The sequence below is a fragment of the Papaver somniferum genome, unplaced genomic scaffold (assembly GCF_003573695.1).
Source record: "Papaver somniferum cultivar HN1 unplaced genomic scaffold, ASM357369v1 unplaced-scaffold_117, whole genome shotgun sequence".
Taxonomy (NCBI): domain Eukaryota; kingdom Viridiplantae; phylum Streptophyta; class Magnoliopsida; order Ranunculales; family Papaveraceae; genus Papaver; species Papaver somniferum.
The window spans coordinates 7,823,597-7,839,594 of record NW_020620714.1 but is presented as its reverse complement, the minus strand read 5'-3'; positions in this window follow the sequence as shown (position 1 = coordinate 7,839,594).

Sequence of the window (15,998 nt, the reverse complement as noted above, 5' to 3'; positions counted from 1 at the left end):
TAATTCTCGATAGTCCACCAGATATGGTTTAGTCATTAATGCTCTCGTGAGTTGTGATTGGAGAAATTTATAGCATGTTTTTATGTATACATTTTTGGTCTAACTTTCTCCATACTGGTAGTAAAATAAGTTGATTAACAATGACAATATGTTTGGTCTATTTGCAGCATTAGAGCCATGTGTGGGTTGGATTTATAGAGGAACTGCGTTCAAGGTTCAGATTCTCCTCAATCTGCTGCTAGGGAGGTTTCGTTTTCTTTTGGAGAGGTGTCATCAACAGGTTAGTTCTATTCCTTGGTTTTTCTGTTCGCCTATGGGGTATTGTATAAGTTTTTTTGTTCTTATTATCCAGATATGAAATTAGTTGTAAAATGTGATAACTGATAAGATATTCTTTAGTAAATTACAGCAATATACTGATTTTGTGGACCATTGACGTCCATCTAAGCATAGTGGTTTTCTAGGCTATCATAGTGGGTCAAAAGTGGATTTGGTGATTATAATTTTGGTATATGCAGTAGGTTCATGAAAGTAAATATAGAGGCGTGCAGATTTCCCCAGGTTGTAGGTGGTTTAATACGTGTACATTGATTACATTTTTTTTTTCCGTAAGTTTAGAGAACATGTTGGATGGTCTACATGTTGATTTGCAGTTATTATGCTATATTTCAATGTATATTGATCATGGGTCATCCGTGATTGTAACTAGGACCCCTTCACTGTGTAAAACTAGTATCATAGGAGATGCAAGTGCGTCTTTATGTGATAACTCATCTGATCTGTGCTCACCACCTGAGGCACCTCCCTTGAGGTTAAACTTCCCCTCGTTATAAGCAAGAATTATAAGTGTCATTTGTAATAACTAAAATGATCTATTTTATACATTAAAATTACTTCAAATGACTTGGGTTTCACCACGGGAGATGTTATAGAACATGTCGAATTTTAAATGAAATAAATTAATTGCAATGAAACATCTTACAAGGTACACAATGGTCTTTGTTTTCGCGCGGTTGAATATCCACTCTCCTGAGGTGCTTCACATTTGCACAATAATAATTTATTCACAGCATTTTGTTATCCTTTAGATTGAGTAATTTCGTATTGACATTGAGTTTGCAATTTTTTATCTTCATTTATACTATAGAGCCATGCAGAATTAGATTTATTTCTGTTTTAGTGTTGTTATATGTGTGAATACTGAGCTGATCTTTACCTTGATATCATTTGATCGAGTTCTTTTTCAATTCCGTAAGTTTATGACCCTAATAGTAAACCCTTAATGGGTTCTACTGCTTTGCTAGACGTGTTTTACTGCTTTCCTAGACAACTCCATGCTAACCCTTCAACCTGCCTTTGTGGATGTCCTAATCCTCTGGATTAGAGAGCCTTTTGTGGTGACTTGGAATTTATGAGTGAATACAACGTGAGGCTCACTGTTACATAAGCTTGCGAGCAACTAGCTAGCATGGGTGCCAATTGTCTAGTATTTACATAAACAAGACTTGGAAAATGTTAGTTAGTTGCTAGCGATTTTAGGTAGCAGTGGGTCTCATGCTCTATTCACCCATGGAATTTCCATTCACTCCAAAAGGTTCATCAACGCTAGAAGACGATACAACGTGAATAGGGGATCACACACAAAAAAAAGAAAAAAACAAGTAGAGAACTTACTTGGCCGAAATAATGGAGATTTTGTTCTCCGTTTCTTCCATTGTTTTAAAAAGCGAAAGCGTCAGGCGAAACTACTATTATTCGATTTTCTAGGACTATATTGTAGTTTCTACTTATATAAATAAAAGTAGAAACTATTATATAGTCCTAGAAAAAATATAATTGAGTTAGTTTGGTCCTGTTGACCTAGTCAACTTTCTGTTTGGTCCTTTTTTAAGAGGAACTGGGTTCAGGGTTAAGATTTCCCTCAATCTGCTGCCAGGGCGGTTTCATTTTCTTTTAAAAAGTGTTATCAACAGGTTATTTCTATTCCTTTGTTTTTCTCTTCATATGGGGAATTATATAGTTTGTTTGATCTTATTATCAAGATGTGAAACTAGTTGTTAATGGTGATAAGGTATTCTTTAGTAAATAACACCAATCTCCTGATTGTGTGGACCATTGATGTCCATCTAAGCATAGTGGTTTTCTTGGCTAACATAGTGGGTAAAAAGTGAATTTGGTGTTTGCGAAGCCCGTGATTAGAATGCTGGTTTTATGCAATAGGTTCTTGAAAGTAAATTAAGAGGCGTGCAGATTGCCTCAGGTTAGAGGTGGTTTAATATGTGCACATTGATTATTTAGATTAGAGAACATGTTGGATTGTCTACTTGTTGATTTGCAGTTATGCTATATTTCTTTGTATAGGGATCATAGGTCATCACTGATTTTAACTAGGACCCCTCTACTGTGCAAAACTAGTATCGCAGGAGATGCAAGTGTGGCTTTTTGGCGGACGCACAGTGGGTTCAAGTGGGGTCAGCAGACCCCACTCAATTTTGACTTCCATGTGCTAATTAGTTAGATATTTCAGTCATTGACCCCTCTCAAGTTTAAATATTAGTGTTTGACCCCTCATCAAAAATCTTCTAGGTCCGCCACAGTTTGTGATAACTCATCTGATCTGTGCAAAACTAGAATTGTACAGCTTAGCAAGTGTCTTTTGTAATCACTAAAATGTTCCATGTTATAGACTTGACTTACTTCGAATGACTTGGGATCACCATATCAATGTTCTAGAATATGTTGAACTCTAAAGCTTACAAGGTACAAAATTGTCTGGGTGAATACCGAGCTCATCTTTACCATGATACAATAGGTGCTTGTATATATCTCAGAACAAAAAACTGTATTACTATTTTTTGTGGTAGGTTGGAATCTTCGGATTCTGATGTCCTCGGTTCTTTGTTACCCATTTCATTAAAAACCACAAGGATCTGATCTGATGTCCTCTTTATCAGTTAAACTGATTGTCAAAGGGGTAGTAGTTACTTGGTCCTTTTTGTGGTTTCTTGCCGCCTCGACTATAGGTGGACTAATATGGCTATTTTAAATCTGGAAACTTATATAAATAACATCTAAACCCTAGATCTAGGGAATGTTGAACCTCTTTCGAAACGATGGGTCCCACCTGAATGCCATGAACTACTAATGGGTGATTCATACATAGGACTGTACTGGATTTGGGCCTACATTCGGGTCTTTGTTTTTCCAAAGCGCAGACCAACGTGAGTCCAATCAAGTCATTCGTGTCAATTAGTGGTTAGTGGTTCATGGCATTCAGGTGGAACCCATTGTTTCCGAAAGGGTTCAACATTCATAGATCTAGGGTTTAAATGTTGTCCACGTAAGGATCTAGATTTCGACTAGCCACACTGGTCCGCCTTTAGTCGAGTTGGTTTCTTATTTGAATAATAATTATAAAGCAATATCTCGTTTATAGTCTTCTCTTATGGACCACTTACTCAATTAATGCAGGTTCAATGGTAACTAAATGTGTAATTGATTGAGAAAATTCTTTGAAGTACATGTGACTGTTAGTTTTACAGGTAATATAATCATACTGTATAGTGCTGCTTTTAGCTAGCCATTTGCTTGCATTTCTGATAATAAGCTTAGGTTTCGGTTTTTGGTGCAATCTTGGTTTCTTCTTTGCACGATCCAGGACCGTATATAAGCTTGCACAATTTCTAGCTTTGGAGGCCTTAAAAATTACCACAAATGTGCATCGGCATAGTCCTCTCACAGTCATTGGTATATCACGTTAGCTTTTGAATATTAATTATGGGATTTATATTCTGTTTTTTTAGGGTGAGTTTTGCACTTCCAGTTGAATTTCATTTATGTAGATAAAGTTTGTGCTTGTCCAGAAAACTCAGGGGGGCATTCTAGGCTGCTGCATCGATTAGAGATGTAGCTACGGAAATAGGTGGAGTTCTTTCAGTTGGTGACATGAGAAGCTTGATGAGGTACACATATCTGCTTATGTATGTATATTTGATTTTTTTTTCCTTAACAGCTTTGTTTTTAAGTATTGTAGCTATAGTAAAAAAAAAAAAAAACTCTCAGGAGTCTGTATATGCGGAATTGTAGTCTTCTTCTGGCTTGGGTTTCTGGTGCACTGTTTAAGCTGTTTAGAACTTTAGTGTTGAAACATATATTGTCATACTTTTTGCCCGGGACTTGGTTTGATTGTTACGATATTATTTTTCATGTAATAGCTATTAACGTTTTCCTCTCTTCCTATCAAATTGAATACTGTTATCGTTCTTGGATTCTTTTTACTTGTGCTTTCCTTCTTTAATGTTTTACAAATTTCAACACCTTGTAATCGATAAAGTATTTCAGGAAATCTTTGAAATTCCCAGAATCTGTAATTGCTTTAGTATTGCAAGCCAGGGTTTTAGGATGGTGTTTATGAAGCAATAACACTGCAGCGTGAAACCCTTCTATACCTCTTAAGTTGCATATATATTAGCTTCAAAGCTAGCTTTCAATGGGTCATAATTCTTAGTCTAACCTTTGCAGGAGCCATTAGCCATCTAACAGCAGCGTCTGAGTTGGCTGTTAAGGATGTTTTACCAGTTGAGTGGAGTTGTTTAGTTATCCGTGCTGGTATATGGCTTCCACATTCTCTGCGATAATTCTCACATCTCAAGTTTTGGCAACAAAGGCATTTATGTGGTGATGATCTAGCTACAAGAGAAGGTCTGCAGACAAGATATTGTGGTTCCCGTGCATTGCTGCATGCAGTTTGGAGCTGAAAGTGCGGAACGTTTTTTTTTTTCAGTGTTCTCTTATAGCCAAAATCTTGGTTCAGTTGCATCGTAAAACTAGGTTGTACTTCGGTAGAATATTATTTGTGGAACTGCTTTACGTTTTCATGTTCAGTGGAAATTTGCAAGCTTCATGGTATTGTATAAATTCGTGCAATCCGGAATGCACGAGTTCTTAATGGGTAACAAAACCAACTCAAAGATACTGGCTATGGACATGAAAGTTCTTGTCTTTCTCCACGGCTACAATTTTCAATGAATGCAGCCTGCGATTTTCCTTCAATTTTTGTAACTTCGGAACCGTCATGTGGCTTGACTTTTAAAAGCTAGCAAAATAAATGATATTCACATCTTACAGTTATGGATCTCATTGTTATTTACGACTTACAGGAGTTTAAAACATTACTCAGAAGGAACATTTAGGAGTTGTAAAATGGTGTTCTTGTATATACCCCAGAAAACACTAATAGTACCCCTTTATCCCTAATACTCCCAATACTCTTCTTCCTACCCCATCAAATTAAATCCACTAACATTTGTATACCCCAAAACAGAGATCTTAAATCAATCACGATCTTCTTTTAATCACTAAACTCCTATTCAGAAGAGCAGATTTTGGGAAGTATTGTATTTTTTTTTGTTTTAGGATACCAAGCCCTATATTTAGCTTTTTTATTCTTAGCTCTTCTAATCCTTGTTTAATACGTTAATTATCTGGTTTTAATCTTGATCTTTTCGTTCTATTCTCACAAACCCATGTCCCCAATCTCAATTTTGAAAATCTCTGTTATTGTCGTATCAGTAAAATCATCTTGTATTTAGTTTCATCAATTGATAAATATTACTTCTTTATCTTAATGATCATCTATTGATTAAAAATACTTCTTGATTAAAATCAAGAGCTTCGGGGTTCTAATGGATTTTCTGAGAACGCCTTAAAAACTTTTTCATTAACTTCATCAGTAGTACCATGATAAATACACAAATCAATTACAATTTTTATCAACTTTCTCCATCATTGGTTTCGATTTGTCTGGTGATGGATCCAACTGAATCCAACTGCTAGTTCCATTGATAACAATTTTAGGATAACTTTAGTCTAAAAACAAATTTGTTTATGATAATCAATCATGCACCATCTGTGAGTTGTAGTCGGTGGGAAAGAGTTTGGGTTTGGTCAAACTCTATCTTGACTAAACTTGTTTCTAAAGTTTAGGAAATCTTAAGAGTCAAGTTAGGAAAACTTGTTCCCAAAATTAAGGTTTCCTAAGGGTTAAGTTTGTGTTCTGTATATATAGTGCTAGAATTGTAGAGTTGTATATAATCCAACCTAGAAGAGTGGTAAAACCTTGTGCTTATGTTTTTGGTCTTTTTGGTAGGGAGGGTCGAGTACTACCGTCAAGGTCAATATCGGTGTGAGAGAAAAACTTGTAGAGAGAGGATTTTGGTGTTCTAGTGTTTAGGGTTTGGGGCTTTTCCCTAAACCTAGTTTCTAGTGTTTCCATGTTTATTCTATGTTACGAGCAGCTGTGAATACGGTGTAGAAGAGAAGACATGAGGCTGGTTTGAGGAATGGTTAGAGAATTGGTTTCTATGGTTTCTTCGATGGTGTTCTCGAGTATGTCTTGTTAACTCTTTGGGTCTTATCTTGGATTGCGGAAAGAGCATGTAATGGTCTTTGATTTAATGGAAGTTTTTCTGGTGGTGTTGGCCGTGGATGTAGCATGTAAAGGTGAACCACGTATATCTTGTGTTGTGGTTGTGTATGTGCTTCTTTATCTTCTGTTTATTTCTTATTATTTCTCTCACGTTTGGTTCAAATCACCAATTTCCCTTTGTGATCCCGATTTCTGCTGCGCTCGGGGTGCCAATTTTCCTAATAATTGGTATCAGAGCAAGGACGGGATGGTGTGATTGAACATGGAAATGAACGATGGTTTATTGTTCGGGTGGAGAAATATGTTTTGAAGATAATGTGTCAACCGGTGTTTACACAAAAATGGATTTGTGATGTGTGATTTACAAATCGGAGGTTCAACTTGGTAGAAGTTTATGTTCTTCGTTTAGTTTTATGATGTAGTATGTGATGCAGAATAAGGCCGAATGAGGTGGGATACATATATACTTCTTGAAGAGTGTTAGTAATCATATACTATAAAGAATGGGTTACAAAGTTTGAAGAGAGGATGAGGCTGTGAAGTCTCATGTAGAAGCAAGTTCAACAACGCTTCGAAGTTATGCACGAGATGTTATAGATTTATCATCACTACACCAAATATGGGGTTTAGCAACTCAGATTAGCAACAGCTTATGAGCTGTTGCAAAATTTCAATTGCGAAAATTTCGCAACAGTTTAAAATAGTTGCTAAACTCGCAACTGTTTTTTTCTGTTGCGATTAGAAACTAAACCCTGTTGTACGCTTGCGAAAAATCCGTGTAGCTGCCTACACTTTAAACACAATTTCAGCCCAGCATGCGAAAAGCTAGTGTGCAGGATATTTTAGCTCTAATACCTTTGGGAGGGATATCTCTTTTCTTTCCCCCTCTTTTTTTTTCCTGTACGACCATTTCTCTTGCACTCGTTTTATACCTCTTTCTGTCTCTCTCTCTCTACTCCCTCCTTTAAACTAGATCCAGAAATTGAGTGAAGTAGAGACTTCATTTCTGCAATCAGATTCTAACCCACTCACTGTGTAACTCTCTCTCACGTTACTCTCTGATAGATACATATTTTCTTTTTGATTTTAGTTTTACTTTTTCGATTGTTAGGTCTAAATTCTGTTACTTGTGTTGTTGCAGTTGAAAGAACTAATCATCAACATCAGCTAATCGTGATAATCTTAGGTATAAAGGTTCTTCCTTTTGTTCTTTTTTCGTTTATTCTTTGATGTTGAAATTTAGGTCAGATGAGATTTGGGTGTTTGATAGTTGCTTTGTGTGTTAGATTTAATCTGTTTGATAGATGAAATCAGATGTTGTATGTTGATTTTATGTTAAGCTTATTTCATTCTGGGTATTTGTTAGATTTAGGTATTTGTTTGTTTTCAATTTTGATAGATTTAAGTATCTGTTTTTTTCAATTTTGATTTAATTTTTTTTATAAAAATCAAATAGAAACTAAGATATCAAGATAAAGCTCTCCGAAATTGAAAACAAAAAAAAGATTAAAAACTGGAAAGAACCCTCTCTTTCTCTCACTGTTTACCTTTTTTTGCTTCAGATTTTGGTGCTTAATAGATAATAGATTTTCAGTAATTGTTTGTTTTTTTTATAAATAAAATAGGATGATTGTTTATGTTAGGCTAGGCTAGTTTAGGTTTGGGTGTTTGTATATTTTGATTTTTCGATTAGTCTCAATATAAAGAATCACATAGGAACTGAAAATATCAAGATAAAAATGTAAGTAGATTTAAAAACTTAAAGAACCCTCTCCCTCTCCCTCCTTGTTCACTTTTTTACATTTTTAGTTAAGTTCTGTGGTGGTTTTACAGTCATAGGTATTTGGTGCTTTTACAGTGCAGTTGTATGGTGGTTTTGCAGTCGTAGTCCTGGTGGTTTTGCAGTCGTAGTCTAATTCTCTCTTCTATAAGAAGAGAAACTTTTCGCTATATGACAGGGATTTGGCAACCCTGTAACTACTAGGGCTAGTTGGTTAATATTTTAAGTTTATATCTTGAAGGGTAATGTAATTTGATATCAACAAGAGGGGGATGGGTTGTGCTCGTAAGTCTCCAGAATACATAGAAGGTGTAAAATCATTTATAGAGCATCAAGTACATGGGGGTAATACTTCAACAGACGGTGTAGATGCCAATGTGGGAGATGTTGCTGATGATATTGAACACGTAGTCGTTCATTTAGTGGACCATGTTGTCGGACCTTTAGTTAATTCTACAACAGATGGTGTGAATGAGAATGTTAGTGGGGGTGTAGATATGAATAATGGAGATACAGTAGATGGGAATGCTGAAACCAGCAGGAGTAAGAGAAGTATCTACATCAGCGTGCAAGACAACCTTTATAACATTCATGTCCCAAAAGAAAAACAGCTCTTTACGCTGCTATATAACTGAATAACATCAAGACACAATATGGATTTTCATATAACAGTGTAATTACAGTCTTAGAGTTGATAAAAGAGTTGCTTCCTGAAGGAAACACATTGCCGTGTAAGTTCCCTGAAGTTAAGAAGATGATTGAAGAACTAGGTATGGATTATATAACGTATGATGCGTGCGTAAATGACTGCATTTTGTATTGAAAGGATAAATGTGCATTGTTGAAGTGTCCAGTTTGTCAAGAACCTAGATACGTAAAAAAAATCAGTGATAAGAGGAAACTTACCCAAGTTGCGCAAAAGACATTAAGATATTTTCCGATAATTGAAAGGCTGAGAAGGTTTTAAAGTATACCATAGATAGTAGAGGCAATGTATTAGCATTCTAAATCGCAGTCAGATATGAATGTGATACGACATCCGATTGATTCTGCAGCTTGGAGGTGTGCGGGTAAGTTTTCTCCAGAGTTATCTAAGGAGTCGCGGAACGTTACACTTGGGATAGAGACATATGGCTTCAACCCAAATGGGTGTTTCGGTCTGAAATATAGTTTTTGGCCGGTAATTCTCCAACCTTACAACCTTGGTCCTTCATACTGTATGCTGCGGGAATTTTCAATGTTGGAATTGTTAATATCATGCCCAAGAGCACCATGGAAAGATATCGATGTCTATTTAGATCCATTGATAGAGGAGTTGAAACTTTTATGGAATGAAGGTGTACTAACATAGGACGCCTTCACTAAGACTGAATTTATGATGAAGGCGAGGTTGTTATGGTCTATCCATGACTTCCTGGCTTTGGGTACCTTATCTGGATGCGTTACTCATGGATATTATGCGTGTTCGACTTATGGAGAAGAGACGGTCGCTGAGTGGCTGCCATTCAGTAAGAAGATCTGTTACATGGGACACCGTAGATGGATGCCAGCAAAACAAAAGTATAGAGTTGATAGATCGAATTTCGCTCGAGGAGTAAAACGCGGATCAGTTCCATGGCCATTAACAGGGTTTCAGGTTCAAGAGATGGTTCTTAATACTAAATTCAAACAAGGGAAAGGAAAACAACCAGCAAAGAAACGTAAAAAAAGCATCTGAACGGGGCAATGAACACGATGCTGATGAAGAAGAAGAGGCAGCTGACAACTCTCTGTTTTCAAGAAGGTCCATATTATTTGATTTGCCAAACCGAGGTTCGAATTCTGTCCGATATTGCACAGATGTTATTTACACGGAGAAGAATATCAAGGTTCATATTATAAATACTTTGATGGGGAATAGTAAGTCCAAAGATGGTGCGAATGCGCGTAAAGATTTGGAAGATATGGGGATTAAAAAGAAGTTATGACTGCACACAAATGAAGTGACTGGTAAAACATCAATGACAGATGGAAGTTTTGCGATGACGAATAATGAGAAAGTTGCTTTTTGAAGAACTTAAAGGTCCCGTCCAATTTCTCTTCCAATCTTCGCAACAACATCAGCATCAAACCTCCGGAGATAAGGAATCTGAAGTCTCATGATTACCATGTTCTAATGAAACATCTGTTTTCGTTGCTTGTTTATGCATGTCACGACTTCACTTCCAAAAGATCTGCGAGTTGCACTTCACCGGATAAACATCCTTTTCAAAGTTTTGTGCGCGAAGGTCATTAACAGAGAACATCTTCTAAAAGCAAAAGAAAGTCTGGTGGAAGCAATGTGTGTACTGGAAAAGCATTTTCCTCCGTCGTTTTTCGTTATTAACAATCATTTGATGGTGCATCTAGCGTATGAAGCTTTAATCTGCGGTACGGTCAGATTTAGGTGGATGTACCCCTTTGAGAGGCAACTGGAGTAATTTACTTAGTTTAACTTACTTTGTTTTTTGATTTATAATTTGAAAAATTGGCACTACTGAACTAGTTAAATTTGGTGACTGATTTTTTGCATGTTAATGAAAGGTTTCAAAGGATTGGTGCGCAATAGACTGTACATTGACGGGTGCATTGCAAGAGGATATATGCTGCGAGAAGCTAGCTTATACTTTATGGAGGACATATCAGAGGATGGTGATGGTACTCATAAACATTCTCGCCAGGCCTTTCTGGTTGATGCTGGCTAGTTTGCTGATGAGATTCCTTTAAGTAATGCAAAGGACATCACTTTAAATCAAGTGCAGTTTGAACAAGCTCGCAGATGGATACTTTCCAAATATGTTGGCATTGATGACTAGCAAAGGTAATTAAAAGAAATTAGTTTCATTTCGATGAGTAGCTTTTGATATTTGGGTTATTGATTTAATAGAGCTTGAATTGTTATTTGATTGTAGGAAGTATGATTCCTATGTTAACTGCGCCAGGTATCATGGTCAGGGAAATCATTCGTCCAACCAAACCCTAAAGATTTTCCATTTATGGTTAGCGAAGAGGTAATAAAGCAGTTTCTATCCTCATATCTGAACTTATTGTGTACTTATAAATATAGCTGATGAAACTGATTCAGTTGTTAGAAATATGAAAATTGGTAATGAAGTTGATTCAATTGTTAGAAAAATGATAATAAAGGTTCATAAGAATAATTTATATTGGAAAAACATTGGTAAATATTATGAAATATGATAATTGTTTCAATTATTGCTTAAGTTCTCAATTCTGGATAAGCAACTAACTTGAACATGATCTTTTGCAGTTGTTAGAATCCAATAAAACTGACTCAGCTCTTTGGCGACTCGCGAAAGGACCTCAGTTGAAGGCACAATCATATGCAAAATACCAAGTCAATGGCTTTACTTTCTCTCCACAAGATTGTGATGCGAAGCGTGTATCAGAAAACAGTGGTGTCTCAATGAAAACTATTACAAGACATAAAGCTAAGTCGACTGACACAAATTATCTTAAAGTTGAAATTATCTATTACGGAGTCACTAAACAGATTATCAATTTGAATTACTTGGAATTTGAAGAAACAGTTTTCTACAGTGATTGGGTCAGAGTTGAAGATAAAAGTAATGGGTGCCAAGTTGATGCAACCTCAAGTGTGATAAAGGTTAATTTTTCTAAGATGAAAATTATCAAAAGATTGGTTGATGAGCCATTTATCCTCGCCTCTGAAGCATCCCAAGTGTTCTAATCAACTGATCTTTCACCTGAGGGATGGTCTGTGGTGTTGAATTCATCTCAGAAGTTAACGTCCGTAGTAGATAAGCTTGAATTTCCTACAGTTTATCAGTCAGCTTTTACTGACAATGAGAGTTTAGAAAATCTCATTTGTCTTGATTATGTAGTTTAAATTAGAACGACTGTCGTTGTTGCCACTTGCACTATCTTTTTCTGAGAAGTTACTTTTTCTGAATTGTTTGGTTTGATCACTTGCGCTATCTTTTTCTGAGAAATCACTTCTGTTTTCTGTTATGTTTGCTTTGTTTTAGCTTTTTTTTCACCTACGCAATCTTAATCTTTGTTATTTGGTATTTTACAGGTTATTATAGCAGCAACAGTGGAGGTCGATGAATATGGACTACCCATTTATGCCAACGCAACAAAACTCGGCCACAAGAAGGGAGCCTTGGTTCGTACCCATATGCATATTTCGTTCAAAACCTGGAGGAAAGTGCTTGACAAGTACACGGACGATGTTTGGAATGAACTTAAGGTACAAAATCTACCTCATGACATGATTTCTTCTTATTCCTTAGTGAAGTTGAGGGAGATACTGTTACAATATTAAAAGTGGTAGTAAAAGTCCGTTGCTCGGACTTGTAAAGATTAAAGTTTTCTAAAATAATAAATATATACAAAATATTTGTCACAATGGGAGAGAGGTACTGGGACTAAAGATTCGGCCATTTTTCATTTTCAAGTGGTTCAGAATTTAATTCTAGGCGATTATAGTTCAAAACAAAACAAATATTAACTCTAGTTTATTGCCAAGATAGATTTTATAAAATATTACTTGTATTTCTTAAGCATGGCATATCAAAAATCCCTAGGACCAAGCATACTCCATCAAATAAAATCACAAGTAATTAATTTAAAATCTTAATTCAATTAAAATTAGTGCAAAAAGTAAATAAAAGAATTAATTAAATTACCACATGGATGAATTAAGGCTTTCTCCGTCGTCCCAGTGCTTGGGTTTAGACATATATTCTCGCAACGTCATCGCAGGTGGCGTCTCCTCAATAGGATTCATCACCGAAGAAAAATAAACTACAGAGGGATTCTATACAATCACAAACAAGGACGACTCGACTCCACCAAAGCAAACCTAAAGATTTCTAGCAAACAAAAAGCATGATGGCTCCACTTAGATTGTTTCTAGACCAGCTTCTATCTTTCGAAAGGGAATTCGTTGCAATTTGAGCAAACCCCTCTGGAATCAATCCGAGTCAAAGTAAGTTGAATTGAGGCGAGGGAAGATCAGTGGAGCTTTGATACCCAAGGCCTCACCGCTATCACAAGGCGGCGCAGTCATGCATTCAACTCACAGAAACCATCATGAACTTTGGAGTGTGCTTAAAGAGCAACCAATATTTTTCGAACGAGTTTCCTATTAAGCTCGTTACCCTATCGGTCTCGTTCTATTCCAAATTTTAAGCTTGGGTTCGCGTTAGGTTTCATTTTCCTAAAGCGGGCAAGAAGGGAACGGTGATGAAATCCGAACCCTTATCTTGTTTAGGCCAGGCCTTGCCCTTTACTAGGAAAATAAAGACAGTCCGATTCGTCCTCAAACAATTATCACCTTAAGGCAGACAGTAACCCGCTTGCAGGAGATTCGCGGGTGTTTCGATTGGACTTACCTCCCGTACCAGACGGGCGATGAACCGTTGTCGTCGACTAGGACCACGACTCCTATGCCGTATGCGAACCCGAGGGGCCGAGACGATATAGTAATCGTCGTCATTCTCTGCAAAACAGTTTGTATTTAATAATTTTTTTTTTTTAATTATATAACCCTTCCGTAGGGTTTAAAAAAAATAACAAAGTCCAATTGTTTAAAGTCCAAAGTCCAAAATAAAAAAAATTATAGTTTTCCTCACACACTCTAAAAAAATTACAAATTAAAAATTAAATCCTAAAATTGTCCTTTTTTTCTTCTCTTTTCGCTTTTCGCTTTAAGATTTTTCCTCTCCAAGTCCTTAGTTTTCACTTTGAACCTGCAAAATAAAGACAAAAAGAAACATAAAAAGGAACAAACAATTCTAAAAAAATAATAAACTTAAAAAAATAAATCAATCTATATACAAGTCCGCGTCGGCGGCGGCATTTTTGTTGAAGTTTTAAAAGTGGTAGTAAAAGTTCGTTGCTCGGACTTGTAAAGATTAAAGTTTTCTAAAATAATAAATATATACACAATATTTGTCACAATGGGCGAGAGGTACTGGGACTAAAGATTCGGCCATTTTTCATTTTCAAGTGGTTCAGAATTTAATTCTAGGCGATTATAGTTCAAAGCAAAATAAATATTAACTCTAGTTTATTGCCAAGATAGATTTTATAAAATATTACTTGTATTTCTTAAGCATGGCATATCAAAAATCCCTAGGACCAAGCATACTCCATCAAATAAAATCACAAGTAATTAATTTAAAATCTTAATTCAATTAAAATTAGTGCAAAAAGTAAATAAAAGAATTAATTAAATTACCACATGGATGAATTAAGTCTTTCTCCGTCGTCCCAGTGCTTGGGTTTAGACATATATTCTCGCAACGTCATCGCAGGTGGCGTCTCCTCAAAAGGATTCATCACCGAAGAAAAATAAACTACAGAGGGATTCTATACAATCACAAACAAGGCCGACTCGACTCCACCAAAGCAAACCTAAAGATTTCTAGCAAACAAAAAGCATGATGGCTCCACTTAGATTGTTTCTAGACCAGCTTCTATCTTTCGAAAGGGAATTCGTTGCAATTTGAGCAAACCCCTCTGGAATCAATCCGAGTCAAAGTAAGTTGAATTGAGGCGAGGGAAGATCAGTGGAGCTTTGATACCCAAGGCCTCACCGCTATCACAAGGCGGCGCAGTCATGCATTCAACTCACAGAAACCATCATGAACTTTGGAGTGTGCTTAAAGAGCAACCAATATTTTTCGAACGAGTTTCCTATTAAGCTCGTTACCCTATCGGTCTCGTTCTATTCCAAATTTTAAGCTTGGGTTCGCGTTAGGTTTCGTTTTCCTAAAGCGGGCAAGAAGGGAACGGTAATGAAATCCGAACCCTTATCTTGTTTAGGCCAGGCCTTGCCCTTTACTAGGAAAATAAAGACAGTCCGGTTCGTCCTCAAACAATTATCACCTTAAGGCAGACAGTAACCCGCTTGCAGGAGATTCGCGGGTGTTTCGATTGGACTTACCTCCCGTACCAGACGGGCGATGAACCGTTGTCGTCGACTAGGACCACGACTCCTATGCCGTATGCGAACCCGAGGGGCCGAGACGATATAGTAATCGTCGTCATTCTCTGCAAAACAGTTTGTATTTAATAATTTTTTTTTTTAATTATATAACCCTTCCGTAGGGTTTAAAAAAAATAACAAAGTCCAATTGTTTAAAGTCCAAAGTCCAAAATAAATAAAATAAAAAAAATTATAGTTTTCCTCACACACTCTAAAAAAATTACAAATTAAAAATTAAATCCTAAAATTGTCCTTTTTTTCTTCTCTTTTCGCTTTTCGCTTTAAGATTTTTCCTCTCCAAGTCATTAGTTTTCACTTTGAACCTGCAAAATAAAGACAAAAAGAAACATAAAAACGAACAAACAATTCTAAAAAAATAATAAACTTAAAAAAATAAATCAATCTATATACAAGTCCGCGTCGGCGGCGGCATTTTTGTTGAAGTTTTAAAAGTGGTAGTAAAGGACTTGTAAAGATTAAAGTTTTCTAAAATAATAAATATATACACAATATTTGTCACAATGGGCGAGAGGTACTGGGACTAAAGATTCGGCCATTTTTCATTTTCAAGTGGTTCAGAATTTAATTCTAGGCGATTATAGTTCAAAGCAAAATAAATATTAACTCTAGTTTATTGCCAAGATAGATTTTATAAAATATTACTTGTATTTCTTAAGCATGGCATATCAAAAATCCCTAGGACCAAGCATACTCCATCAAATAAAATCACAAGTAATTAATTTAAAATCTTAATTCAATTAAAATTAGTGCAAAAAGTAAATAAAAGAATTAAT